The sequence below is a fragment of the Staurois parvus genome, unplaced genomic scaffold (genome assembly GCF_062004578.1).
Source record: "Staurois parvus isolate SC_StPar_1 unplaced genomic scaffold, SC_StPar_1.0 ptg000604l, whole genome shotgun sequence".
NCBI classification, from domain to species: domain Eukaryota; kingdom Metazoa; phylum Chordata; class Amphibia; order Anura; family Ranidae; genus Staurois; species Staurois parvus.
In genome coordinates, this window is record NW_028318400.1 from 7,051,378 (window position 1) to 7,079,197 (window position 27,820).

A 27,820-nucleotide genomic window follows, 5' to 3' on the forward strand; every position below is an offset into this window, starting at 1 on the left:
ATACCACCTGGGGAGACCCTTTCGCTCTGCAACTTGGATCTGCTTACAAACCAAGGTGTACTGGCAAGTAACTTAACCCTTGGTTTGTTTGAGGACCAAGGGACGTATTTGTCCCATGTTTTTAATTGCCTGTATCATCTGATTAAGAACTTAAAATACTTTTTTTTTTGGTTTGAGTCAAAATATTAGTTCTTATCAACAAATGGATCTAGCTTTTTGCCAATTATTTCATGAAATGGCTTAGTTAGAGCAACTTTAAAAACAAAAAATTGATTCTTTTGGCGTTCCGTAATCTTATGGTCCTCAAAGGGCTAACTTCCTTCCTATTATCTCTTTGCTGTGCTGTGCTGTTTTCTATATATATATATATATATATATATATATATATATATATATCTTAGTTACATCTTCTTTGTAAATATTTTTATTGCACCTGTTTGACCTTTTAGTAATAAATCTTTCTTCTGAAAGTGTTGAACTGTTCCTATAGCTCTTAATCGCAATTCACAAATCCCTACCTTTGAAGAGACGCTACTGTTTGTTTTAATCTCTGTATAACCAGCCTGTGGACTGTTTTATACAGACAATTATTTAAATCATTATAGTGTATTAACTGATAACACGAGTTTCCTCTTTCTCTGTACAAAAAGGAGGTAGTGGCAGTGTGAAAGGGTTAGTTGAGTAATTAACCCGACCCCGTAACAATTGCTCAGGCTAACAGCACATCGATCTGTTGTCCATTAGCTGAAAAATCGTTGTGCAGGGTGCAGCTGGGTGTGGCATTGTTACGCACGTCACATCGCAGTTTTAGATCGGCCAGTCCTTCGGTCATGAGTTTGGTGAGAAGGTCTGAGGTCTGACTCCGCGATCGTGACATATTGGACGTCGCGGTCGTGCGATCGTCGCATGTTGAGGGTGGCGATCGTGCGATCCGTGACAGATGGCGCTGAGATTTGATGTATTTTTACATTCTCTTGCTGATTGAAGTTTTAATTGTACACTGACCTCTTTCATGCAGTGAGGTCATCATTCTAATGAGTTTTGCATCTTTAGCTTCTGCTGATAGCAGCATCAACTTATTAATAAGTCTTGAGGACCTTGTTTGCTGAATCAAAATTTCCCCTATGCACTTGACCTTTTATAAGATGGGGTCAATTTGCCTGGTGAGTGTTTCAATATGTCTGTTTGGTTTCTGGGCTCTTGAGAGTTGTGCAGGAGAGCACCTGTAGGAATTAAGGGCTATGCTCTCTTTTTCTCTAAAACCAACCCTCTGGCTACTGAGGAGATGTGTGTACCCATGGGAAGATGGAGATTGTATGCAGTCAAAATAGATATGTGAAGCAAGTTAAGCTCCATAAGCTACAGTTATTGTCCTTACATTACATTGCCATTTTATTGTAGCACTCACACATTTGTTACCAGTGTATTGTAATGGCTTCCATTTGTTGCACATATATTCTAACATTTGCCTGTGTGTTGACACCATTTTGTCATGATTGATCACTTTTTGCTCATGTATTGTCACTATTGCCTATTTGATGCTCATGTATTCACACTATTGCTCATTTGTTTTCTACCTATTGTAAAGGCTACCCATTTGCAGTTCATTTATTGTTACAAATGACCAATTGTTGCCCATGTATAATCACAATAGCCTGTTTGATGTATATGTATTGACACTATTTCCCATTTGTTGCCAATGTATATTCATGACTGAAAATTATTAAAACACCTGTTCACATTATTGCCTGTTTGTTGCCCAAAAATACCAGAGTGCGACCCATATGTTCCATTTAATGTCAGGATTGCTGGTGTGTTGTACACAACAATTACCATGTATTATCCTAATTGTCAGGGTACTATGATTAATAGTGCACTGCCCATGTATTTTTACAGATGCCTACATACCAATGTGTAATGCTAGAGATTAAATTTGTGTGAAAGTGGGACAAAGTTAATACTGCTTGTTGCATGGACCTTTTAGCTAAAATTCAACCCTTTATAGGCCTTATCAGGTTCATAGTGTTATAAAAGGTTTCAAGAAGACACATGTAAGTATAATTTGTTGAACATGATACCTAAGAGTTAGGAATTTTGCAACATTATTATCCCTAATGAGCTAATCCAAGTTGGCAAAAGCAGAAGCTGAATTGGTCACAGCAAATGCAAGTATAAGATGGTATGTGTAAATCCTAAAGCTGATATTTAATTTAATTAGATAATCATCACACTCTGCTTTACCTCATTTTCTACCAACACACTTAAATATATATATAGTTATATATGGTTGGAGATATATTCTAGTACCCTACCGTAAGGGGTCTCTTCTCTGCTAATTCTCACTTTATAATATGGTGGATACAGCAGCATTAGCGATAATAGAAGGTGAAGAATATCTAGATAGAATATCTCACTGGTGCAGTCCGTAGTTGAGTAAAAACACCAAACACTAGAATGTACACAAAAATAAATGTCTAGGTGGAAAGAAATTCAAAAATTTTATTGAGAAAAAAGAATATGTATCTTTATAGAAAGGAAAATGTACAACCATGTGGCTGTTATTTTCAGCTCACATTGAGTAAAATAATGGTGATTATGGCAAATAACGATCATTATAATTCAGCATTAATAAGCTCAGCTTATGCACTTGACATGATATCAACTACTCTGTGTTTTATTACATCTATGAATTTTATCCCAAGTAACAAGATATTTTACTGTGAATCAAAACCTGACCATGATTTTCATGTGTCATAAGTGAAGTCCCCTTCACACCAATGGGTGTATGTTATGCTCTGTATAACATGTTTTTGTACCAGTGCATTGTGTAGGGGTAGGGCGATGAGTTGTTGCAATAAATCAAAGTTTACTTTTTTTTAACTTCATTGAAATATCACAAAATTACCTTTTATTCAGCTGGATGCATTGCAATGTACAGTAGTGTGTTGGCACATGCTGTGCTACATAAAAATGCATCCTGCCTTACTTTTTATCAATGCACACCACCACAGTGCATTGGTGTGAACTGTAAGAATATGACATATAGCAAATTGCTTTGTCTATGCATTGAGCATATAATATGAGTCATATGGCATGATCCTTACAGCAACACAAAAATTCTTTCCTTGTATTAAGTCTTTCAGTACTGCAGCTTTGAGGTTTTTATCTCAATCATTCAAAGTGTAAAGGGAGCTTCTCTTGCTTTAAGGAATGATTTAGACTATAATTATGATGGGATATAAAATAATGTATGCTTTTATATCAAGAGATAAAAATATAGAATTGAATTAACATAAAATTTGATGACAGATATGAACCTGCTATCCCAGTTAAACTTCTGAGTTATACTTCTATTTCTCTCAGAATACGTAAAAAAAGGGCATCTTAAAAGAATTATAAGGACTTACATTTGGATTCTCTTGTCAGGACTGTGTTTACCATTATGCCACTGGTGAGCCAGTGTCCAGGGAAGCAGGGTTAGAAGGGGAAGTATAACACCTTAAAACTCATGATATTTCACTACAGTTTACTTACCGAAGTTAGACCCAAATGACAAAAGAAAGAAATGACATAAAAGAAATAGGGAAAATGTATCACATTTTTAAATAGGTGTTTAAAACAGTCAGAAGGTATTTAACCCCTTGGCACCGGCGCCTCCCGACCCTTGAAGGGTTTCAAAAGCCGGGAGGCGGGGTGGGGTTTTAGGGCCATGTGACCGCCGTGATTTGCGGTCACATGATCGGGAAAGGTCCCGCTCGAAAGAGGAGATCGGGGCCTTTCTGTGAGTACTGGACATGTGTGCTGGGAGCGTGCAGTGTGCACACTCTCAGCACATGTGTTTTTCTTAATTGAATGCAAATATATGGCCTCTCGGCATCAAGGCAGGGAGGCTGCACATTTAAGTGTGGCCGGTGCAAAGAGGTTAAAGTATATCTAAACCCAGGAACAAGAGTTTAATGTATTGTAGTTTTTGTAAGTAGAGAAAAATGTCCTTGGTTCTCATGGGATTCCAGTGTTATAACTTCCTCTGCAGTGAACTGATATCTCAAACAATAATATCAATTTATGAAGTAAATCTGTGAGGTCAAAAACAATTCTTCTCTATGCAGCGGAAAAGAGGGAACAGAAGATCTTTGTTTTCCAAATCAGGAGAGAAATCCAGATCTTTCAGCTTCTTAATGTCCCAAATCTTTCAGCGTCTTAATGTCCTAAACACCCATGGGTGTGATGGTCTTCTTCATCAATATTCTTCCTCCAAATGTGAAATCTCTTCTTATTCCAATTTAATCCTCAAAAAAAAAATTATAATTGCAAATAGTGCATTATCCACAATATGTGATATCATTTACAAAAACACACTTCCAAACTAATGCCAAATTGTGCAAAAAAACACTCCACCATGTGTCCACTTCTAGACATCTGTCATCCTTACTCTTACCCTATGTGAACTTGAGAATAGCTTTAACAAATTCCACCTCCAACTTTCTCCGTGGTTCAACCTCCCAAATCCATCCTCCGAAGAAATCAGACATAGTGTAATATCCTCCAGACAATATACACTCTCTTGTGCTCCTCTCACGTCTCCACAAATCACCAGTGTATGTGAGCACGCTATCCACCACCTCATATACCATGCACCTTACCAGACAATAAAAATCCACCAGCATAAGGCATAGGCTCCTCTCATTCCAGAATATATATATACGATTTCCAATGGCATCAAACATGTGTCAGAACAAATCAATATAGTGTAGTAGGCAATAGTAGAAGTTGGGCCATCTATTAGTAAAAGAGCCTTTGATGAAGTCAGAAGTGACAAAACGTGTCAGGACATAGCGTCAGACGTAAACTGGAAGTTGCGGAGCGGCCATTTTGGAGATGGTTTTTTACATACCATGCTGTATTTGAGAATGAATATATGCTGAGATACAGAATTTGTTTGTAAGTGCAATTTTACTAATAAATGGCTCAATTCCTACTATTTCCTACTACACTATATTGATTTGTTCTAACATATGTTATGATGCCATTGGAAATAGTATATATTCTGGAATGAGAGGAGCCTATACCTATTTATGCTGGTGGATTTTTATTGTGGTAAGGTGCATGGTATATAAGGTGGTGGATAGTGTGCTCACATACACTGGTGATTTGTGGAGACATGAGGGGAGCACAAGAGAGTGTATATTGTCTTGATGATATTACACTATATCTGATTTCTTCGGAGGTGCATCTCCTATGCAGAGGAGGACAGATTTGGAAAGTTGGAGGTGGAATTTGTTAAAGCTATTCTCAAGTTTACATAGGGTAAGAGTAAGGATGACAGATGTCTAGAAGTGGACACACGGTGGAGTGGTTATTTGCACAATTTGGCACTAGTTTGGAAGTGTGTTTTTGTGAATGATATCAATGATGTGGATAATGCACTATGTGCGATTATAATTTTTCTTTTGAGGGTTTAATTTGGAATAAGAAGAAATTTCACATTTGGAGGAAGAATATTGATGAAGAAGACAATCACACCCATGGGTGTTTAGGACATTAAGACGCTAAAAGATTTGGGACATTAAGACGCTGAAAGATCTGGATTGCACATTTTGGACTTTTGGGGGAGAAAGTATATATTTTTAGAGTCTGGGGTTTTATGTAGTTTTTTTTATAGAAACTGTTATTACACCGGTACAGTCACCTAAATCAGGAGAGCAGCCTAAGGGGACAATGCTGCTATGATGCTAAAACAGACAAAATTTGAGTGCTGGGTGGGTATAGAATTAAAAGGAGTAGCTGCTGGAGCCGACAAATCAAAATAGATACAATGAAAACTATGCAGCACTCATAAACATATAGACATGACAGGTAATAATATGCATCAAGATAGATCTATCCAAAACGGTGCTGAACACAAAATGGTGAGATGTGAGCCATAACATGTAACATAAAGTCACTAATAATGTAGAAAATCTGTGATTTCTGTGATAAAGTCAATAAAGCACAACTGAATATCCGTGACTCCTGTGTTAGTAGAAATGGATATAGATTGCGCTAACCAGATAGCGAAAATGCTTGCGCATGGAGTATATAAGACCTACTCCTGGTTCTCTGGATCTGGAATATTGCAGATAGTAGAGGTCATCCACGCAGCAACCACCAGGTGTCATACATCCGGGTAAGGTTTCCAGCCTCCAGCGATGTCGATAACAGCCACCAGGGTATCATGTACAGTACCATGTATCAGGTCAGCAGGAATCAGTAATCACCTTCAAAAGTGGGGCTCCCAAACAAAAATGAGCCCCAGAAAAAGCCTCCAATAGCGCAGTATTGTTTATTGCAGGAAATTCAGACATACAAAAAGAATTACACTTACATTAAAAATCAAAGATGACCACCGGCCATCCATATATGGCCATGTGGAGGTGCCCCCCACTATTGTGTACACTCCACATGGCCATATATGGACGGCCGGTGGCCATCTTTGATTTTTTTAAGTGTTATTCTTTTTGTATAGTGTAGGTTAGTAGGGGGGCACACAGAAGACCAGAATTTGAGGATCAGAGGTTACAAAGGGGGAATAAGTTGATAAAAGTTCAGATAATGGTGCCAAGCCATGAAAAGCCTTATAGGTGAGCAAGAGGATCTTAAAGTCTATGCGAAACCTGACAGGTAGCCAGTGCAAGGACTCCAGGTCTCTCGTATATGGTCACTTGTACCAGACCTAGTCAGGATCCTCACTGCAGAATTTTGTACATATTGAAGTTGATTAATCATGGATTTAGGTACACCAGCACGTAGAGCATTGCAGTATCCAAGTCGAGAGAACACAAATGTATGGATCAGATTTTCAGCTAGTGTATGATCGCATAGGACTTAGCTGAGCAATGCTTGGAAAAAAGATGTTCTGACAACATTTTATACATTCAGATCAAAGGTTACACTAGCATCAAATATCACCCCTAGATTTTTCCATTTAGACTGAAGCTCAAGTACAGTGCCATCAATAGATAGGCTACTAGGACTGGCCTAACATAATTGATGGGGAGTTCCAATAAGCATGACTTCAGTCTTGTCACAGTTTAATTAAAGGAAATTGTGGGCCATCCAAGTTTTTATATTACAAATACAGTGCTCACTTGCTTCTCTCCAAAGCACTAAGAGGTTTATTTACTAAAGCTGGAGCATGCAAAATCAGGCTCACTTCTGCAGAGAAACCAATCAACTTCTAACCTCAGCTTGTTCAATTAAGCTTTGGAAATAAAACTAAGAAGCTGATGCAGAAGTGAGCCTGACTTTGCACCCTCCAGCTTTAGTAAATAAACCCTGAGTGTCATATCTCTCTGCTGTCTTGTTCCTCTGTTTTCAGCATGACTCACTTCTGACAAGTTTTCCTAACAAGAGCTAAAAAGGTGACAGGGGAGGGATCTTCAGCACACAGCATGTGACTGACAGCCACAACTCTTTTCTCCTGTTTTGTGTGAAGGGGGTGTGTCCCTTCCCTCCAATCAGCTCTCAGAACTCCTGTACAGTGTGTAACTGCAGCTCCCCACCCCCTGCTTTGTGAGTCTGTGGGAAATCCTTTCCACCTATGAGTTTTACAAGGATGTACAGGACAAATGGCTGAAAAATAAAAAAAGGTACAACTTATGTAGGAGGATTTGTTTCATCTCTGTGTAGCACCTGAGGCCAGTCACTTCATTGGGTATAGGTAAGGGTTTACAACCACTTTAATTTACTAGAGTGAAAATTAATTTTGCAAAATTAAAGCTCACTTTGAAAGTTAAAATGCTCTACCCCTTTGAAAAATTGGGGTCAACATGTACAAAAACACAATTATTCCTTTTAACAAATGCAGTGATAACAAATAAATTTGCAGAGCAAAACTTTAAAAACTGCTGTAAAGGCTTAATTTTTGTTTACTAAAGTAGTTAATATGGTATACTTACCTGCTCTGTATTGCACAGTGTCCCCAAACCTCCTCTTCTGTGGTCCCCTGCGAGAACTCTCAGCTCCTTGTCTTCTGTGTGTGCCTCCAAAGCAAGCTGTGTATGATGGGGGCACACATGCTAGTGCACTCCCGAGCCCTGCTGTTTGCATCCATATACACACACGGCTTGGCCCCATCCATCTCTTCCTCCTCACAGTATTTGATTGACACAGCAGGAGCCATAGCTCTCGTAGCTGCCTCTGTGCCATTTGAGGAGAGGAACAGAGACTAAGCCTCTGCAGATAGGTACAGCACTGGAGCAAGATAGGACTCAGGTAAGTATAGAGGGAGGTGGGGGGGCGGGCGGGGAATTCAACTACTGGGACATTTTTTACCTCAATGCAGGGAATGCTTTAAAGTGGTTGGAAACCCTTACATATATCCAGTATAGTGACTGATCTTGAGTTATACACAGAGCTTAAACAAATCCTCCTTCATAAGTTGTACCTGTTTATCTATAGCTGTCTTTCCCCTACATCCATTCAAAATGCAGAATTTACACAGGATCTCTCAGTCCTAAAAATCCAGGGACAGGGACACTCTGCAGAGCTCAGTGAGAGGAGCTTTGAGCCCTGATTGAAGAGAAGGGACACATGCCCCCCCCTTCACACAGCACATAGAAACAGAGGTGAGGCTATCAGTCACAGGCTCTGCCCTCCCATGTAACCTTTTTTCTTTTGGTGTCAGGAAAACATATCAGAAGTGACTCCTGTTGATAGCAGAGGAACAAGGTCGTGGACATAAATGACACTTGGCTCAATCCAGTACACAATATACAGGGATATATGTTCATATTTCATGTCTATGGTTTACAACCACTTAAGAGTAAAAAATGTCTTACATTTACAAGCAATTCCATGTAGTCCTGACTCCCCCACCTTGAAACCATTTACAAATGAGCTAACTGGCAGGCTGCTGAGAAAGCAAGTACCAGTCACCTGCATCAATCCTATTTGTACTTTATAAAGAACTAGAGAGAAAAACACAGGAGCTAAAATGTATTTATTGTCCAATCAACCGATCAGGATTCAACTTCTAATATCTTAAAATAATGAAATAAAAAATCCAATTGGTCATTAGTATAGGAAACAACTTCTGTTTTGTTTCCTTCTTTTCCCCATTTTTATGTAAATAGCGCAGTATGTAGTTGAACTATATTCTTGGTTCTGTAAAAAATGAATATTATATATACTTTACAAAAAATTGCATACGCCAGCTGCAAATGTTCGCAGAAAAGCATATTCTAACAACTTCTCTTTTTAAATGTAAAACATGATCAAAAAGTTTATTTATATGACGGAAATCTAAATATGCAAGACTTACTAATAACATATGCACAGCACATCTCTGTAAGGCACTGTTAATCATTAAAATCTCACAAGAAAATAGAATTACTTGTACCTTGAACACAAATTCTAATGAAAACAATTGCATAAATGGCTCAATTATTCACAACGGTTTCAGATTGCTGGTTAAATATGTAAAATCCTGTAGTTAAGTGGAGCAACAAGCCGTTAAAGTGTACATGCATATGTCTATGCATAAAGCACATAATAGATATTTTTTCAATTAAGTGTTAAGCCTGGCTGCTGCACTGGAATATGGTTAGAGGCTGAAGCACCTAGTATGATCATCTCTGTGTAAAGGGTAATGCTTGAAGCATTTTGTGAATCTGCTTGGAATACAAAATTACGGCACAGGAGGAAATGACTCCACTCTGTTCTAACTGCTGTAAAACCGACCATCATCAGGAGGTTGAGAACAGAATGTAACACGCTGTCTTAGAATGCTCTGCATTGTTCAAGTAAATCCTAATAGATAAAGAAAAAAAAAGAAGATACAAATAGATTTACAAATAACTTTCTTTTGTATTTCAGTATCTACTGCAACAACTGCAAATATATAGTGGAACATGATAGAATAGTATTATACATAAGACTTTGTTCAGTTGTAGTATATAAAAAAAAAAAAGGAAAAAAACTTATTTTACCTCATTCTTCATTGAGTTAGTCCCCGGACACACTGGTGCAAATTGTCATTCGATTTAATAGTTTCAAATCTCATGACAAGTCGCAACCTATTCTCCGCAATGGAAGTGGTCATATTGGTGCGATTCCATCTGTCGGAGTCGCACCAGTTTTGAAAGTACTTCATGCACTAAAAAATTTTTTTTTAAAAAAACTTGTGAGCCAATATAGTGACTTTCACCTTCAGAATGTGTAACAAAATACTATTTTTTAAAAAATGAATAAAAACATAAAAGTAAACCAAAAATAAAAACAATATGTGGTTTGCAAACACTTTACACCCAACTCATATAATAGTGTATATAATAGTAAATAAATAAATTATTGTGCTGCGCTCCCTAAAAACAAAAACAGCATGTGCATATATATCAATTTTCAGAAACATGCAATAACCCTCTTAATTGTGTTCCACAATAGGGGAGGGGCTCTGACGTCAGAGCGTTCGATCGGCTTTGCTGTGATACGGAGAGTACTGAGAGAGAGTGTGATACACATTGATGGCTATTTTTACTGATGGGCTTGTTTTTATCTGTTACAATGTGAGTGTGGCAAACTTAGTTTTGCAATAAAGTGTTTTAAAAGGATAAAGCACTATTCTTTGTTTCCCTTTATTACCATACATGTGGAGATTGCTGGAGTAATCTTCAGGGGGTTCATTCCCCAGGAGGGGTGGAAGAGGCATATTATATCCATTTATCCGTATGTCCATAGAAGAGGATTAAGTGTCCAGGTGGTTAATCAGGAACACTGAAGTGTGGAGAGATCCAAAGAAGGTGGTGGTCATCCAAGGGATCCTTCATCCTCATGTGGGATAAACTGCGTTTATTAGCCTGATAGGCTATGAATTGAGGTGAGCGCATAATAGAGCAGCAGTGTTACTATAAGGAACTTGGAAACCAGGAATTAATCCATTTGATTGAAGCTGATTTATGGGAAAGAGGACTTTTGTTTATTACACTGGGATGTTTTTTGATGCATGGGTGATTTTTTATGAGGTTTTTTTGTGTATTATATTGGGATGTTTTTGCTGCATGGGTGGATTTTTAGTGGAACACAATTAAGAGGGTTATTGCATGTTTCTGAAAATTGATATATATGCACATGCTGTTTTTGTTTTTAGGGAGCGCAGCACAATAATTTATTTATTTACTTCATGCACTACTTTCTGCATGTTAAGGTGCAACTTGCATAGACATCTGTGCATGAAGTCGCACAGATGTCTTCCAAGTAGCACCTGAAGTTGGACTGACAATCGTCTTTGAAATTTTGCGATTTCAAGTGAAGTCGCACGAACTCAAAGTTGGATTCGGTGTGACCGAAGGTATTAAAGATTTCTTTTGGTAATAAACAGTGGCAGACTTGCACACAAAGATCCCTGCCAAGTCTAGTCAGCATGGTGCATTATTCTTCCAACACTCTATCCTTCCTGACAGGGGTCGGACACCTGAAGGTGTGATGTTTAGGCCTGTTTACAGCACAGTAGTAAAAGACTTTTGATAACCTGCAGTACCAGACTCACTCTAACCACCTGCTGATTTCAAAAGGGAACATTTCAAATAGAATATTTTATACTCAATAATTCATGTTTACATGACTAAAGTGAATTAAAATATTTGAAAATGTTATTTTGTATTCCTTGCTTATAAACATAACACATACATCAAGACTATATAGGGGAAATAACTATAGATTCTCTTTCATGGTAGATGTATCATAATGTGTACATTAAGATATTTGTGATTTCTTGCTTTGTGTTTTTGTTAATGTAGCACTAAGACTATGATTAAAGACCCATAAATACTAAAGTATCCTGCAGGTCCCCATGGCTTTAGTCATAGTGTGCAACTGTACCTTAGATTGTATGCCTCTTGAGGGTTAGGGACTGATGTAAATGTACAATATATATGTAAAGCGCTGCGTAAATTAACGGCACTATATAAGTACCTGAAATAAATAAATAAACTATCCCTAGCCAAAGGGTCCAGAGAAGTGAGAGCTGTGATTTTCTTTCTTGCTCTGTCTCCACTACTGACATCTAGACATGCACAATGAAACAATGGGATTGATTTACTAAAGGCAAGTAGACTGTGCACTTTGCAAAGTGCAGTTGCACTCTGAAGGCAGTTGCTCCAGAGCTCAGTAAATGAGCAAAAGCTCTGCTGACTTCCATCATCCAATCGCCTGCAAGCAGAAATGCTGTTTTTATTTTAAATTCCTTGCACTTGATTGGGTATTCTTTGCAAAGTGAAGGTTTACCTCATTTCTGCCCTTGCAGAGTGCAACTGCACTTTGCAATGTGCACAAGCTATTTGCCTTTAGTAAATCAACCCAAAAGTGTTTCATTTTGTTTTGGATTCAGTTGTTAAGTCAATCATTTTGATTTGTCATATTCATTGTTAGAATGATTTGCTTTTGGAATTCATTTCATATATTTGGATTCATTTTGTATATTCGTTGTTCTATATCAATTCATTTTTTGATATGTTAATGTGGAAGATTTGGATTAATTTGTTATGTCCTTATGTTATTTTGGCGAATTGCTTGTAACTTCGATGTGACTTGTTTATGAATTATATGTGACTTGCTTGCAACTTGCTTACGACTTTTATGTTTTGCAACTTTGGATTTAGCCAAATCATAACAATACAGAGTGTGACACCTATTATTAAACTTACAAAATCCTCTGAAGTTACAAATTAATGAAATGAATACAAATGAATTTGTTGTTTTCATTATAATCTATTTTGGATTAATTGAATTTTTTTTACTATTGTGATTCAGATACATCTGAATCTCAGAATAACAAAAATTTTATTCAAATTTTGATGCTCAATGAAACCAATCATACATGTCTACTGGGAGATGTGCTAAAATGGAATACTCAGAATCTGTTCCCGCTGTGCATGGTAGTCAATTTCAAATTGTTCAATTAAAGTGGAACTATACAGTAGACAGTAGTCAGAAAATTAAGTCCTGCCAGAACACTTCACACTGGCTACTTTTGCAGGTATAGCTATGTAAAACATTAAAACTAAATTTAAAATGCAGTAATACACTGTCTCACCCTTCTCTGCACATGATTACATATGACCTGTGCTGAAAATGTAGAGGCCTATATGCTGAAAACCTAAAGATTTACTGTTGCTCAGAGGCAGAGGAATGGTAGCCTCCAGCAAGGAGAAACAGGAACAATGCCGGAGGGAATTTACAGCACACACTAATTTTTGCAGCATATTATTAATGTGGAACGTATGTTTCTTGCTAAAAAAATATTATTATTTTTTATCTAGTTGTTAGGGGTAACATTTCACTTTAAGCATTGACAATTAAACCAGGAAGCTGATTGGTTTCTCTGCAGAGCTGCACCAGATTTTGCACACTCCTGTTTAAGTAAATCTCCCCCTAGTCTTCTTCTGGGTTCATCATCTTCAGCATTTTGATTGGCCAGCTCAGGTTTGCATTACTCTCACACGTGCACACTGGAGTGTATTTATCTTAGCACCACAACATGCTGAGAATGTACACTGAGCTGTACATGTGTGACTCAGTGTACTTTCAGAAGAAACATTGTATCAACTAAATAACACATGCAGAGTCTCTTTTGCAAAAAAACTACCCACCAGGAATAAAGGGTTTCATTCTGCTTTAATAGTATTTGTCACTGATAAGCAGCAAAGATGATCTTCTACTCTGTATAGTTTAACTGCCTTGTGATCTCCTCTACCTTGTTACTGCACCCTGCTCTGTTCTACAGGATTGGAAGGTATAGACATGACAGGATTCCACATGCTGAATAATACATCACCTACACTGCCAGACAGATGCTGCCTAGCCTGTCAAGTAACCTCCCTATTTATCCATGCTCAATCCAACAAACATTGCCTGACCATTAAGTTTGTTTCATTGCCCAAGGCTCTAATATGCATAATTACTGTGGTCCTGCATTCCTGCTTCTCTGGTTGCCATTTGTTCGCTGCCTGTTCTGACCTTTGCCTTTCTCTGTTGCTCTGCCTGTTGACTTTGTACCACATTTTGATTATAACCCTGAGGTAAACTGCCAATTGCATGGCTGTGCCCAAAGACCTCAACCTGGAACACCATCCACTAGTCCATTATTCCTTCCATGGTATACTGGTGAGGTTCTGCTGGCATGTACTTACAGAAATTGCACAAAGTGTCCACTGGGTCAGAATGGGAAATAATCAGGAGGCATGGCAGCAAGCATGCAGAATGGTTTTCTCAGAATGGAATGGAGAAATCTGACTGGCTTGCATAGTGTCCTGAATTCAACCCAACGTAAAACAAGTTGAAGGAGTTGACATTCTGACCAAGTCTGATTACCAACATCAGCAACCAGCCCCACTATGATTCTTGTGTCAAATGAAGTTGGAACCTGATTTATTGCTGGAGAAATGAACATCAGTTTATAGTAAAACAAATTGGTTAATTTTTGCCAGTATGACTTGACCTTTCATTGTAGCAGGATGAGCAGACTAATATCTTAATAAGACACAGGATCCTAGCAAATGCATTTACTGTATAACCTGCAATATCCAACCCAAGGTGTGAATTTTTTTTTATGCAATTAATTTTCAGTTTTAATAAACTGATATTGTAACTGAGTAAGACCCCTTGCACCCTGGTGGACTACAACAGATCAGCCTGCTCTCCGGGGGATCTGTCCGCTGATCCCCACTGAGCAGGTGGATGATATGTCTGTATTAGCCCCACTGATGCAGAGTAGATATGGAAACAGCCCGCTTTTCTCTATGGGTGGTTCTCTATGTCATCCGATCCGCTAGATGGATGGGGAATGGATCCCCATTCATCTGTTTTTAGTGGATTGGATGCAGGCTGGTGTAAACGGACACTTGTTCATTTACATCCACCATAAAGGGCAATGGATGGTTCGATTGGTCCACTCATGTAAATAGGGCCTAAGATATTGAACATATGAAGATATGAACATTCTTGTTTGCTTAGGATACCCTTGTGGCTAAGGGGCTGAAAGTCGTCTCTTGGTTTACTTGTACTTTGAACCAAATTATTCTGCCTGGTAAAAACTGAAATATGTGTTTTTTAGGGTGTCATTCTTACTGCTTAGATCCAGCAGCTATCTCTTCTTTAATTCTTAGTCACAAAAGAAAAAAAGCAGTGTTCTTAATTGTATTCTTAATTAATACTATTATGTTGTCCCCTTATTAAAATCATAATAAAACGACTATCACACAGCAGCACATTACAATGGGTCTTATCTTCAAAGAAGGAAATTAAATTGTAAATTGGTGTTGCTGAGCAGTTTATTTTTAACTATTCATGTGCTGTGGCAAACCCCATTTGCTTAGATTGTTTTTGTAGCTGTTGTTTTGTTTTGCTTCAAAAACATCATCTTGTGTCTTAGAGATATTTTAGGACTTTTTTTCTGCTTTCAAATCCACAATATCCCAATGACTTTGAAACTTGCAGGTCAGCAAACTTATATTTTTCTAGTCTTCCTATTGTAAAAGCTGCAACAATATCCGTATTAGGATGTTGCTTGAAACCTTCCATTTTCTGTCCGTTATTGCAGTTTATTTAAAAAATACAGAAGGTCTTATAGAGAATTGAGGACTATCTCACATCCCAAAGTAGATATGTCAAACAAAAAACAAAAATGTATAGAAGGATTTTTTAAGGTGTACCTTCTCAACAAAAATACACAACAAAGTAAGTTAAAAAAAACTTTCTTTATTAATATTGAAGATCTAATACCTAAGTAAACATTTTACAGTATGTCTAAAATAAATGATATTGATATATATCATCAAATATAAGGAATTTTCACACCCTAAAGAGGCCAAATATTCCAAATACTAATTTACACAATATTACCACAGATTACATCTCAAGTCTTAACCCTTTGGTGCCTATTGCCTCCCGGCCCTTTAAGGGGTCTAAAAGTCAGGAGGTGGAGGAGGCCATAGGGTCATGTGACCACTGTGATTGGCTGTCACATTGTCACATGATCGGAAAGCTCCCAATTGAAAATATGCATCGGCAGCTTACTAATCACTTCTGGCTACCATACTTTTAACAAGGTCGCATAAAAGCAACTGCTCGGTGTGACGGATGTGGGATCGCTGCCACCAATATGCGACGATCCCACAATCGCTGTCACCAATATGGGACGACCGCAGCGTCAGACCCCAGCCCTTCTCACTAAACTCGTGACCGAAGGACTAGCCAATCTAAAACCGCGATGTGACGTGCGTAACAATGCCACACCCAGCTGCACCCTGCACAATGATTTCCAGCTAATTGGACCACAATCTATGTACCGGCAGCCTGAGCGATTGTTATTGGGTCAGGTTAATTACGCAATTAACCCTTCACACTGCCACCACCTCCTTTTCGTACAGAGAAAGAGGAAACTCGGCAATATCCGCAATAACACTATAATGGTTGAGGTAATCGTCTGTATAATATGGTCACCGCAGACCGGTTATACAGAGGGTTAAACAAACACAGTAGCGTTCTTGTTGAAGGCAGGAATTCGTAAATTGCAATTAAGAGCTATAGAAACAGTTCAACACTTTCAGAAGGAAAGATTTATTACTGAAAAGTCAAAAAGGGGTGCAATAAAATATTTACAGAACAAAGATGTAATATATATATATATATATATATATATATATATATATACACAGAGAACAACAGCACAGCAAAGAGATAACAGGGAGAGGTTAAAGGGTTAAAGTACTTGCCAAAGTCCTGGGTTAGCAGATTATGTTTCAGAGCAAAAGGGCATGGGTCTCCCCAGGTGGTCCTGAGGTTAAAAGGGAGACTTCTTCAACTTAGCTCTCTTAGGCCTGACAGCCCATTTTGTAGTTCCCTAGCAGGGGGTGTCTCTGAAGTCAAGGACCAATGCCCCGTTTAGGGAGGGCTCGTCGGGTGGAGGCCTAAATTATAGCCAAAATCTCTCATAACTCATATTTTGCTCATAACTTTTCCTATGCACAAGTGACATTCCACCCGTAGGCAGATTATTATGCAGACACGTCTGAGGATTGATTAGATATGAATTATGAAATTCTACACTGAATGGTTCACATTTTCTGCTTTTCTATGTATTCCAACCACGAAGAGCAACCTATCAAACTGTTCTCCTCCTCGTGGCCAATCTGACGATATGCCTGGTTTTTATGTAAGTCTCTCATATTCCAAGATATGAGACATAGGGGAAAAATGGATTTTTAAAAGTGGTAGCTGTTCCCGCCTTCCTTGGGATGTCTTTGAACTCCTGGGAAGGCTTGCTGTAGCTTTTACGAGGTGCTACATTTTACAGGTTCTTTGGACAGTGAGGCCCCAGCTCCCTTGGGGGTCCTACAGCTCATAGCCCCCCTGCTGGGCTCTGGCCTGTGACACTTTTAACACACACACACACACATGCTGCCATATGTCACTGTGCCTCTCAGAGAGGGAGGGGGGGGAAGTATGAGGGGAGAAAATGGAGATTCTTAACAAAATGGAGGCTGTGTCCTGCCTCTGGTGCGCACGTTCGCGACACTCGGCCTTAGACACACCCAGTGGGAGGCAGCATATATGCATGTGGCCGGACGTCAAGAGGTTAATATCCAGGACTCATGAAAAAGAAAAATTTCTGGGGTTCCCTGCGTATCCCTATCTGTATATGGAGTGTTTAAATCCTCGATAGGCATTACTGTGTTTGTAAGTTGTTGTAACTTTTCTTCCCTTTTGCCTCACTTCAGCAATTATGTGTTATTAAATGAACATTTACTGTTATGATTTATACTTTCAGCACCTTATTCTTTATGAAGCAATATGCAAACCATGCCAAATGAGGCCATATAGAATATCTTATGATCAAAGGAAGTTTCCATCAGTCCTGGATTTTCAGATTTGTGATTTAATCTGTAGCAATATTGTGTAAATTGATATTTGAAGTATTTGGCCTCTTTTAAAAGTAGCTCATATTTGATTGTATGTACTGTATCATTGTGATCTTTTAGACATAAAACTTTTAGCCACATAAGTATTACACCATCAATATTCATAAAGATGTTTTTAACCTATTTTGTTGCATGATTTGTTGAGAGGTTATTCTTCAAAAATTCTTGTTTTGTTTGACATGCTGATTTGCTGATTTTTTAGATGGTAAAAATGTGATGTTTTATAGCAAACGTTATTAATACACTGTTCAACAAATTTTTATTTTTTGCCAGTTTTGGAAACAAAAGGATCCATTTCTTAATGAATTTCACATTCTGAGTTCAAATATAACAATGAAATTTGTCAATTGGCTCTAGTTTTTCTGTAAACGGAAAGTTTTCTACTATAGGCGTAATGACTACATAATGCACAATAATTATATAGATAGATGTTTTTCCACAAATATAAAGCAAGTGATATTGACTACATAACAAAGCCTAAATGGCATAATATATTGCATAGGATTACCAAGAAAAATTATAGCCATAAGCTAAGTTGAATCATTTTAATACTTAGGATTCTCACTAGTTTTGTCTTCAGTTTGTGTCGGTTTTGCTTCTCTTGGCTTTTCTCTTGTATTCGAGGAAAGGGCTATCTCTTACAACTGTCCAGCAATAGTCAACAAGCATTGATGGGCTCCATTTACCTTGATATCTTCTTTCCATAGCTGCAATGTCTTGATGGAAGCGCTCTCCGTGTTCATCACTCACTGCTCCACAGTTTGATGGGAAAAAATCCAGATGCGAATGTAGAAAATGAATTTTTAGAGACATGTTGCAACCCAGATTTCTGTAAGTCTGGATGAGTTTTTCTACCACTTTCTTGTAGTCTGGTGTTTTATTGTTTCCAAGAAAATTTGATGTCACTGATACAAATGCTGTCCAGGCAGCCTTTTCCTTTCCACGCAACAGAGAAAGAAACTCATCATCATGAATACGTTTACGAATCTGTGGCCCAACAAAGACTCCTTCATTTATTTTTGCAGCACTAAGTGCTGGAAATTTGCTAATCAGGTACTTGAAACCTGCTTTATTCTTGTCCATTGCCTTAACAAAGTTTTTCATTAATCCCAACTTGATGTGTAATGGAGGTAATAAGATCTTATAACTGTCTACAAGTGCTGGATAGTTAACATTTTTTTCTCCAGGCTGCAATGACTGGCGTAATGGCCAGTCTCTTTTGGCATAGTGCATTTCTCTCGCACGACTGTCCCACTCACAGAGGAAGCAGCAGTACTTAGTATATCCACCTTGAAGTCCAAGTAGGATAGCAATCACCTTCAGGTCACCACAAATCGACCATTGATGTTCATCATAGTTGATGCACCTTAAAAGCTCTTTCAAGTTTTCATACGTTTCTTTCATTGAAACTGCGTAAGCAACTGGAACTGACGGCAGCTGATTGCCATTATGGAGCAAAACAGCTTTATTCACACAAGTTCGAGGCATTACTGAGTAGCCTATATAAGCATAAAACGAAATGTAAAGACGCTGTCGAACTACAATCAGCTACAGATACTGCAGCTTTTATGCAGTGAAGTGATGCAATTAAAAACTAATATTGCATCATCTCAGTATACATGCAATTTTCTATTGGTCACCAGTAGAGATGAGCGAAGTATTTAAAAATTCGATTCGGCTGATTCGGCGAATTCGCGGAATAAATACGATTCGAGTCGAATATATTCGCTGCGAATTTAACTTATAAAAAGGGTGTTTCTAGGCTTCAGAGAGCCTTTATATTAGTGCAGAACACTGTACCTTTAATTTAAATGCCCTTGGAGTCTGCTGGGGAAGAGAATTAATACTGTCAGTCAGTATGACATGCAGATGAGTGCCGTCGATCTTAAAATCACCGCACACTTCACTCATTTGGGCAGTAACGGGGCCAAAACCAGAGTGTGGAGCCACAGTGTGGCGGTGGAGGCAGCAGCAATGGGAGGCCATACAGCACCCTATGACAAAATGGAACCCACCAGCAGTGTGAGGAGACCTGAAAGTGGCACATGGCAGAGTGTGGCGATGGAGACAGCAGCAATGGGAGGCCGTACAGGGACCCATGAGACACTCTGGACCTGGCAGCAGCATGAGGAGGCGGTACGGGGGCCCATGGCAGATTACGGGCCTGGCAGCAGCAATGGGAGGCCCGTAATCTGCCAGCACCCTATGACAAAATGGAACCCACCAGCAGTGTGAGGAGACCTGAAAGTGGCACATGGCAGAGTGTGGCGATGGAGACAGCAGCAATGGGAGGCTGTACAGGGACCCATGAGACACTGTGGACCTGGCAGCAGCATGAGGAGGCGGTACGGGGGCCCATGGCAGATTACGGGCCTGGCAGCAGCAATGGGAGGCCCGTAATCTGCCAGCACCCTATGACAAAATGGAACCCACCAGCAGTGTGAGGAGACCTGAAAGTGGCACATGGCAGAGTGTGGCGATGGAGACAGCAGCAATGGGAGGCCGTACAGGGACCCATGAGACACTCTGGACCTGGCAGCAGCATGAGGAGGCGGTACGGGGGCCCTTGGCAGATTACGGGCCTGGCAGCAGCAATGGGAGGCCCGTAATCTGCCAGCACCCTATGACAAAATGGAACCCACCAGCAGTGTGAGGAGACCTGAAAGTGGCACATGGCAGAGTGTGGCAATGGAGACAGCAACAATGGGAGGCCGTACAGGGACCCATGACACACTCTGGACCTGGCAGCAGCATGAGGAGGCGGTACAGGGGCCCATGACAGATTACGGGCCTGGAAGCAGCAATGGGAGGCCCGTAATCTGCCAGCACCCTATGACAAAATGGAACCCACCAGCAGTGTGAGGAGACCTGAAAGTGTCACATGGCAGAGTGTGGCGATGGAGACAGCAGCAATGGGAGGCCGTACAGGGACCCATGAGACACTCTGGACCTGGCAGCAGCATGGAGGAGGCGGTACAGGGACCCATGACACACTCTGGACCTGGCAGCAGCATGAGGAGGCGGTACAGGGGCCCATGACAGATTACGGGCCTGGCAGCAGCAATGGGAGGCCCGTAATCTGCCAGCACCCTATGACAAAATGGAACCCACCAGCAGTGTGAGGAGACCTGAAAGTGGCACATGGCAGAGTGTGGCGATGGAGACAGCAGCAATGGGAGGCCGTACAGGGACCCATGAGACACTCTGGACCTGGCAGCAGCATGAGGAGGCGGTACAGGGGCCCATGACAGATTACGGGCCTGGCAGCAGCAATGGGAGGCCCGTAATCTGCCAGCACCCTATGACAAAATGGAACCCACCAGCAATGTGTGGAGACCTGAAAGTGGCACATGGCAGAGTGTGGCGATGGAGACAGCAGCAATGGGAGGCCGTACAGGGACCCATGACACACTCTGGACCTGGCAGCATCATGAGGAGGCGGTACAGGGGCCCATGACAGATTACGGGCCTGGCAGCAGCAATGGGAGGCCCGTAATCTGCCAGCACCCTATGACAAAATGGAACCCACCAGCAGTGTGAGGAGACCTGAAAGTGGCACATGGCAGAGTGTGGCGATGGAGACAGCAGCAATGGGAGGCCGTACAGGGACCCATGATACACTCTGGACCTGGCAGCAGCATGAGGAGGCGGTACAGGGGCCCATGACAGATTACGGGCCTGGCAGCAGCATGAGGAGTCGGTACGGGGGCCCATGGCAGATTACGGGCCTGGCAGATGACGACGAGGCTGCCAAGTGCGATCAGCCTCATCATCATCAATTAGGGTCTCCGCCTCACTACTAGCCCCCTCGGCTGCCTGTGGGTCAGGAGACAGACCTTTCTCTAGACCGGCTACCGAGCCACTCTTCTCGCCAGTACTTCTTCGCCTGGCTGCTGAAGATGCGGATGTCTCCTCCCGTTCCTGACCGCCCTCTGTTAGCTCTTCCTCACTGTACAGTGGGGCTGAGCCCACAGCATGCGATACTTCGTTTGGTGAGGGAACACCAAAGGACAGGGGCAGGTAGAGGACACGTGATTTCAGTGGGCTTGCTCCCGGGCCATGCCAACTAACGGTTGTGTCTGACGTACCCACCGACCGTTGGCTGTAGGTGTCAGAGGTGACCTGGGAAGAGAAAGACGACCGAGCCAACCAATCGATGACGGCAGGGTTGTCGGTGGAGACACGACCGCTGGATGACACCGGGAGCACTGGCCTCTGGCTGCGACTAGTGCTGCCTCGACCCCTTCCTCTGCTGCCACGTCTGCTCACTCCTGAAACATTGCCTCCTCTGCCACTCCTCTGCGTGTTGTCTGACATACTCTTTAATTCAACGATTCTGTGTCCCTGAGTAACAATTCTGTGTCCCTGAGTAACGATTCTGTGTGCCTCAGTAACAATTCTGTGTCCCTCAGTAACAATTCTGTGTCCCTGAGTAACAATTCTGTGTCCCTGAGTAACAATTCTGTGTCCCTGAGTAACAATTCTGTGTCCCTCAGTAACGATTCTGTGTCCCTCAGTAACAATTCTGTGTCCCTGAGTAACAATTCTGTGTCTGTCCCTGAGTAACAATTCTGTGTCTGTCCCTGAGTAACAATTCTGTGTCCCTGAGTAACAATTCTGTGTCCCTGAGTAACAATTCTGTGTCTGTCCCTGAGTAACAATTCTGTGTCCCTGAGTAACAATTCTGTGTCCCTCAGTAACAATTCTGTGTCCCTGAGTAACAATTCTGTGTCTGTCCCTGAGTAACAATTCTGTGTCCCTCAGTAACAATTCTGTGTCCCTGAGTAACAATTCTGTGTCCTTGAGTAACAATTCTGTGTCTGTCCCTAAGTAACAATTCTGTGTCCCTGAGTAACAATTCTGTGTCCCTCAGTAACAATTCTGTGTCCCTGAGTAACAATTCTGTGTCCCTGAGTAACATTTCTGTGTCCCTGAGTAACATTTCTGTGTCCCTGAGTAACAATTCTGTGTCCCTGAGTAACAATTCTGTGTCTGTCCCTGAGTAACAATTCTGTGTCCCTCAGTAACAATTCTGTGTCCCTGAGTAACAATTCTGTGTCCCTGAGTAACAATTCTGTGTCTTTCCCTGAGTAACAATTCTGTGTCCCTCAGTAACAATTCTGTGTCCCTCAGTAACAATTCTGTGTCCCTGAGTAACAATTCTGTGTCCCTCAGTAACAATTCTGTGTCCCTGAGTAACAATTCTGTGTCTGTCCCTGAGTAACAATTCTGTGTCCCTGAGTAACAATTCTGTGTCCCTGAGTAACAATTCTGTGTCTGTCCCTGAGTAACAATTCTGTGTCCCTGAGTAACAATTATGTGTCCCTGAGTAACAATTATGTGTCCCTCAGTAACAATTCTGTGTCCCTCAGTAACAATTCTGTGTCCCTGAGTAACAATTCTGTGTCTGTCCCTGAGTAACAATTCCGTGTCCCTGAGTAACAATTCTGTGTCTGTCCCTGAGTAACAATTCTGTGTCTCTGAGTAACAATTCTGTGTCTGTCCCTGAGTAACAATTCTGTGTCTGTCCCTGAGTAACAATTCTGTGTCCCTCAGTAACAATTCTGTGTCCCTCAGTAACAATTCTGTGTCCCTGAGTAACAATTCTGTGTCCCTCAGTAACAATTCTGTGTCCCTCAGTAACAATTCTGTGTCTGTCCCTGAGTAACAATTCTGTGTCCCTCAGTAACAATTCTGTGTCTGTCCCTGAGTAACAATTCTGTTTCCCTGAGTAACAATTCTGTGTCCCTGAGTAACAATTCTGTGTCTGTCCCTCAGTAACAATTCTGTGTCCCTCAGTAACAATTCTGTGTCTGTCCCTGAGTAACAATTCTGTGTCCCTGAGTAACAATTCTGTGTCCCTGAGTAACAATTCTGTGTCCCTCAGTAACAATTCTGTGTCCCTCAGTAACAATTCTGTGTCTGTCCCTGAGTAACAATTCTGTGTCCCTGAGTAACAATTCTGTGTCCCTCAGTAACAATTCTGTGTCCCTCAGTAACAATTCTGTGTCCCTCAGTAACAATTCTGTGTCTGTCCCTGAGTAACAATTCTGTGTCCCTGAGTAACGATTCTGTGTCCCTAAGTAACGATTCTGTGTCCCTAAGTAACGATTCTGTGGCCCTAAGTAACGATTCTGTGGCCCTAAAGTCTCTCTGGCCCTAACTCTGTCCCTAATACAGACAGGTCTGTCTCTCTTGAATGACCGGAGGCTAATGGAGAATTGTAAGATGGCCGCAATTTATAGCTCCACCATTACACAGTGCTGGCTGGCTGGCTGCTGATTGGCTAATGCGATCACATGTCATGAATAAATGCATTATGGGTTAGCGCGCCTTGTCTGCGCGCCTTCCCAGAGATCCCCGCTCCGTCGCCACACATGTCGCCGCCATTTTTGGGAAAATTCGATTCGTGCATCCGAAGTTGGCTAATTTTCGGATTCGGCGCGAATCGAATATTTCCCAATATTCGAAACGAATTCCACTTCGCCATGTTCGATTCGCTCATCTCTAGTCACCAGTATCAATTGCGCAATATGCAGCTGAAGTGGCATCATAATTTTGAATGGCTTACGTCATTAGATGGGTGAATATATCATGGAAACTAGAGCCAATCAACATTTTTTAGGGTCATTTTCGTTTTCAGCACCCCAAAATTATGTAAGATTAGCTAATTTTATGCCCAAAACTTTTTACCTGTTGAACAGTGTAATAGACCCTTATTTTTCTTATCAAGCCCTCCTGTTTACTTTCTTTCTTCAGTGCTTTTTCAACTTATAAAATGTTTTAGTTAATATTTATTGAAGAGGAATACGTAAAGTTCAATATAATCACATTACAACTAAGCTCACTGAGCAGTGATAGAGCTTATGATGCTCCAGGGTCTTTAACAGAACACATTGAACATTTTAGATCAAGTTCACTGGAGTTGCTCACTGTCCAAAAGACTCAACAAACCATAAATGGAAAAGAGCAAATATTTTGGGACAGCCATAAATTTCATCAAGTTTTTCCAGGATCATATAATTTTTACTGTATTCTTCACAAACATGGCTTATGTTAGCATTTAGGAACAATATAAATTTGACCCAAACACAAATAATACAGTTTGGGAAAATGGCAAACTAATGTGGCCATTAATTGATATATCAACCAGTCACCAATAATGCATCTCCTGACCTCTGAACTGTGATCAAGTGACTTACAAGGGCCAATCAATGAATCAGGGTACACATCAGCCTTTTGTCAGTGTGTTGGGGAGACTGGAAGCAGACAGGGAGAGAGTATAGAATGTTGGCAGCAGGGGCGGACTGACAACTCATGGGCCCCCCGGGCAATAGGGGATAATGGGGCCCCTGTGTCCTTGTCCAAACTCAAAAAAGCCTATGAAAAAAGGTACCAGGGGCATCTCATGGGGCCCCCTACTGACCCCGGGCCCTCGAGCAGTGCCTAAGTTTCCAAATGATCAGCCCGCCCCTGGTTGGCAGGGAAAGATAACTGTGACTATACTAATAAAGAGTGCTGAAAATTCCACTACTATGTCTACCATGAGCAATATACAGTCAGAGTGTGTTGTAGAGACCTGGGGTAGATAGTGACAGATCACAGAGTGTTTGCAGGAAATGTTAATTGTTAGTATACTACTATACAGTAAGAACAGTCTGGATAAAAGCGCACAGATGTGTCCCAAAGGAAATAAGTGAATGGTATATGTCAACTGTGATTGGTGGGGAAAAAACTCACTGCTGCCATGGTGAAAACACATTGGTTTGTGGGAAGTATGAACAGGAGCCAGGCGCTGTGTAGTTTTGTGATAAAAGTAATACACCTTACAGTTGCAAGAAAAAGTATGTGAACCCCTTGGGATTACGTGGAGTTTTGCATGAATTGGGCATAAAATGTGCTCTGAACATCATCTAAGTCACAACAATAGAAGAACACAGTCTGCTGAACATAATACTACACAAACATTAGATGTTGCCATGGTTTAATTGCACATAACATGTAAACATTCACAGTGCAGGGAGGAAAAAGTATGTGAGGCCCTAGCTTAATGACTTCTCCCAGAGCTAATTGGAGCCAGGAGTGAGCCAACCTTGACTCCAATCAGTGTGATGATATTGGATGTGTTGCTGACAGCTGTCCTGCCCTTAAAAAACACACACCTGTTTTGGGTTTACTGATTTCAAGAAGCACTGTCTGATGTGAACCATGCCTTGCAGAAAAGAGCTCTCAGAAGACCTACGATCAAGAATTGTTGACTTGCATGAAGCTGGAAAGGGTTACAAAAGTATCTCCAAAAGCCTTGATGTTCATGTGTCCACGGTAAGACAGACTGTCTACAAATGGAGAAAGTTTAGCACTGTTGCTACTCTCCCTAGGCATGGTCGTCCTGTAAAAATGACTACAAGAGCACAGTGCAGAATGCTGCATGAGGTAAAGAAGAATCCCAGAGTGTCAGCTAAAGACCTACAGAAATCTCTGGCACATTCTAACATTTTTGTTGACACATCTACAATAAGGAAAACATTAAACAAGAATGGAGTACATGGGATGACACCACGGAGGAAGCCATTGCTGTCCAAAAAGAATATTGCAGCACGTTTGAAGTTTGCAAAAGAGCACCTGGATGTTCCACAGCACTATTGGCAAAATATACTGTTATACAGATGAAACCAAGATTGAGTTGTTTGGGAAGAACACACAACACTATGTGTGGAGAAAAAAAGGCACAGCACACCAACATCAAAACCTCATCCCCACTGTAAAACATGGCGGAGGGAGCATCATGGTTTGGGACTGCTTTGCTGCCTCAGGGCCTGGGCGGATTGTTATCATTGATGGGAAAATGAATTCCAGAGTTTATCAAGACATTTTGCAGGAAAACGTACGACCATCTGTCCGCCAACTGAAGCTCCGCAGAGGATGGGTGATGCAACAGGACAATGACCCAAAGCATACAAGTAATTCAACAAAACAATGGCTGCAACAGCACAGAATACGCCTTCTGGAGTGGCCCAGTCAGAGTCCTGACCTCAACCCAATTGAAATGCTGTGGCATGACCTTAAGAGAGCGATTCACACCAGACATCCCAAGAATATTGCTACACTGAGACAGTTTTGTGAAGAGGAGTGGTCCAAAATTACTCCAGATGGTTGTGCAGGTCTGATCTGCAACTACAGGAAATGTTTGGTTGAGGTTATTGCTGCCAAAGGAGGGTCAACCAGTTATTAAGTCCAAAGGTTCACATACTTTTTCCTCCCTGCACTGTGAATGTTTACATGTTATGTGCAATTAAACCATGGCAACATCTAATGTTTGTGTAGTATTATGTTCAGCAGACTGTGTTCTTCTATTGTTGTGACTTAGATGACGTTCAGAGCACATTTTATGCCCAATTCATGCAAAACTCCACGTAATCCCAAGGGGTTCACATACTTTTTCTTGCAACTGTATATGGAGGTGTGCCTTTAATAATTCATATGGTAAAAAATAAATAACCAGCCTGTGGCTTTAAGAAGCCAGGTTCCAAGATGGACGGCCCGTCCGCTCAGAGGGAAGCAGTGGAGTAGAATACATGTCAGTGCAGGGACCACGTGCACCCGACGTCCCAGCGTCCTGGATGACGTCACCACGATGTGGAGAGATGGAGGGGGGAACTCTTGCTGGAGCCGCAGCTTTAGAAGGAAGAGGCCGGTTGCCGGGATAACATGTTTCGCGCACATGCGCTTTATCAAGTACTTTTATCACAAAACTACACAGCGCCTGGCTCCTGTTCATACTACTATACAGTGCTGCTTAAAAGTGTTATACTGTCAGACAATCTTATACCCAGTCAGTGTGTGGTGAGACCTGGAATAGATAGGAT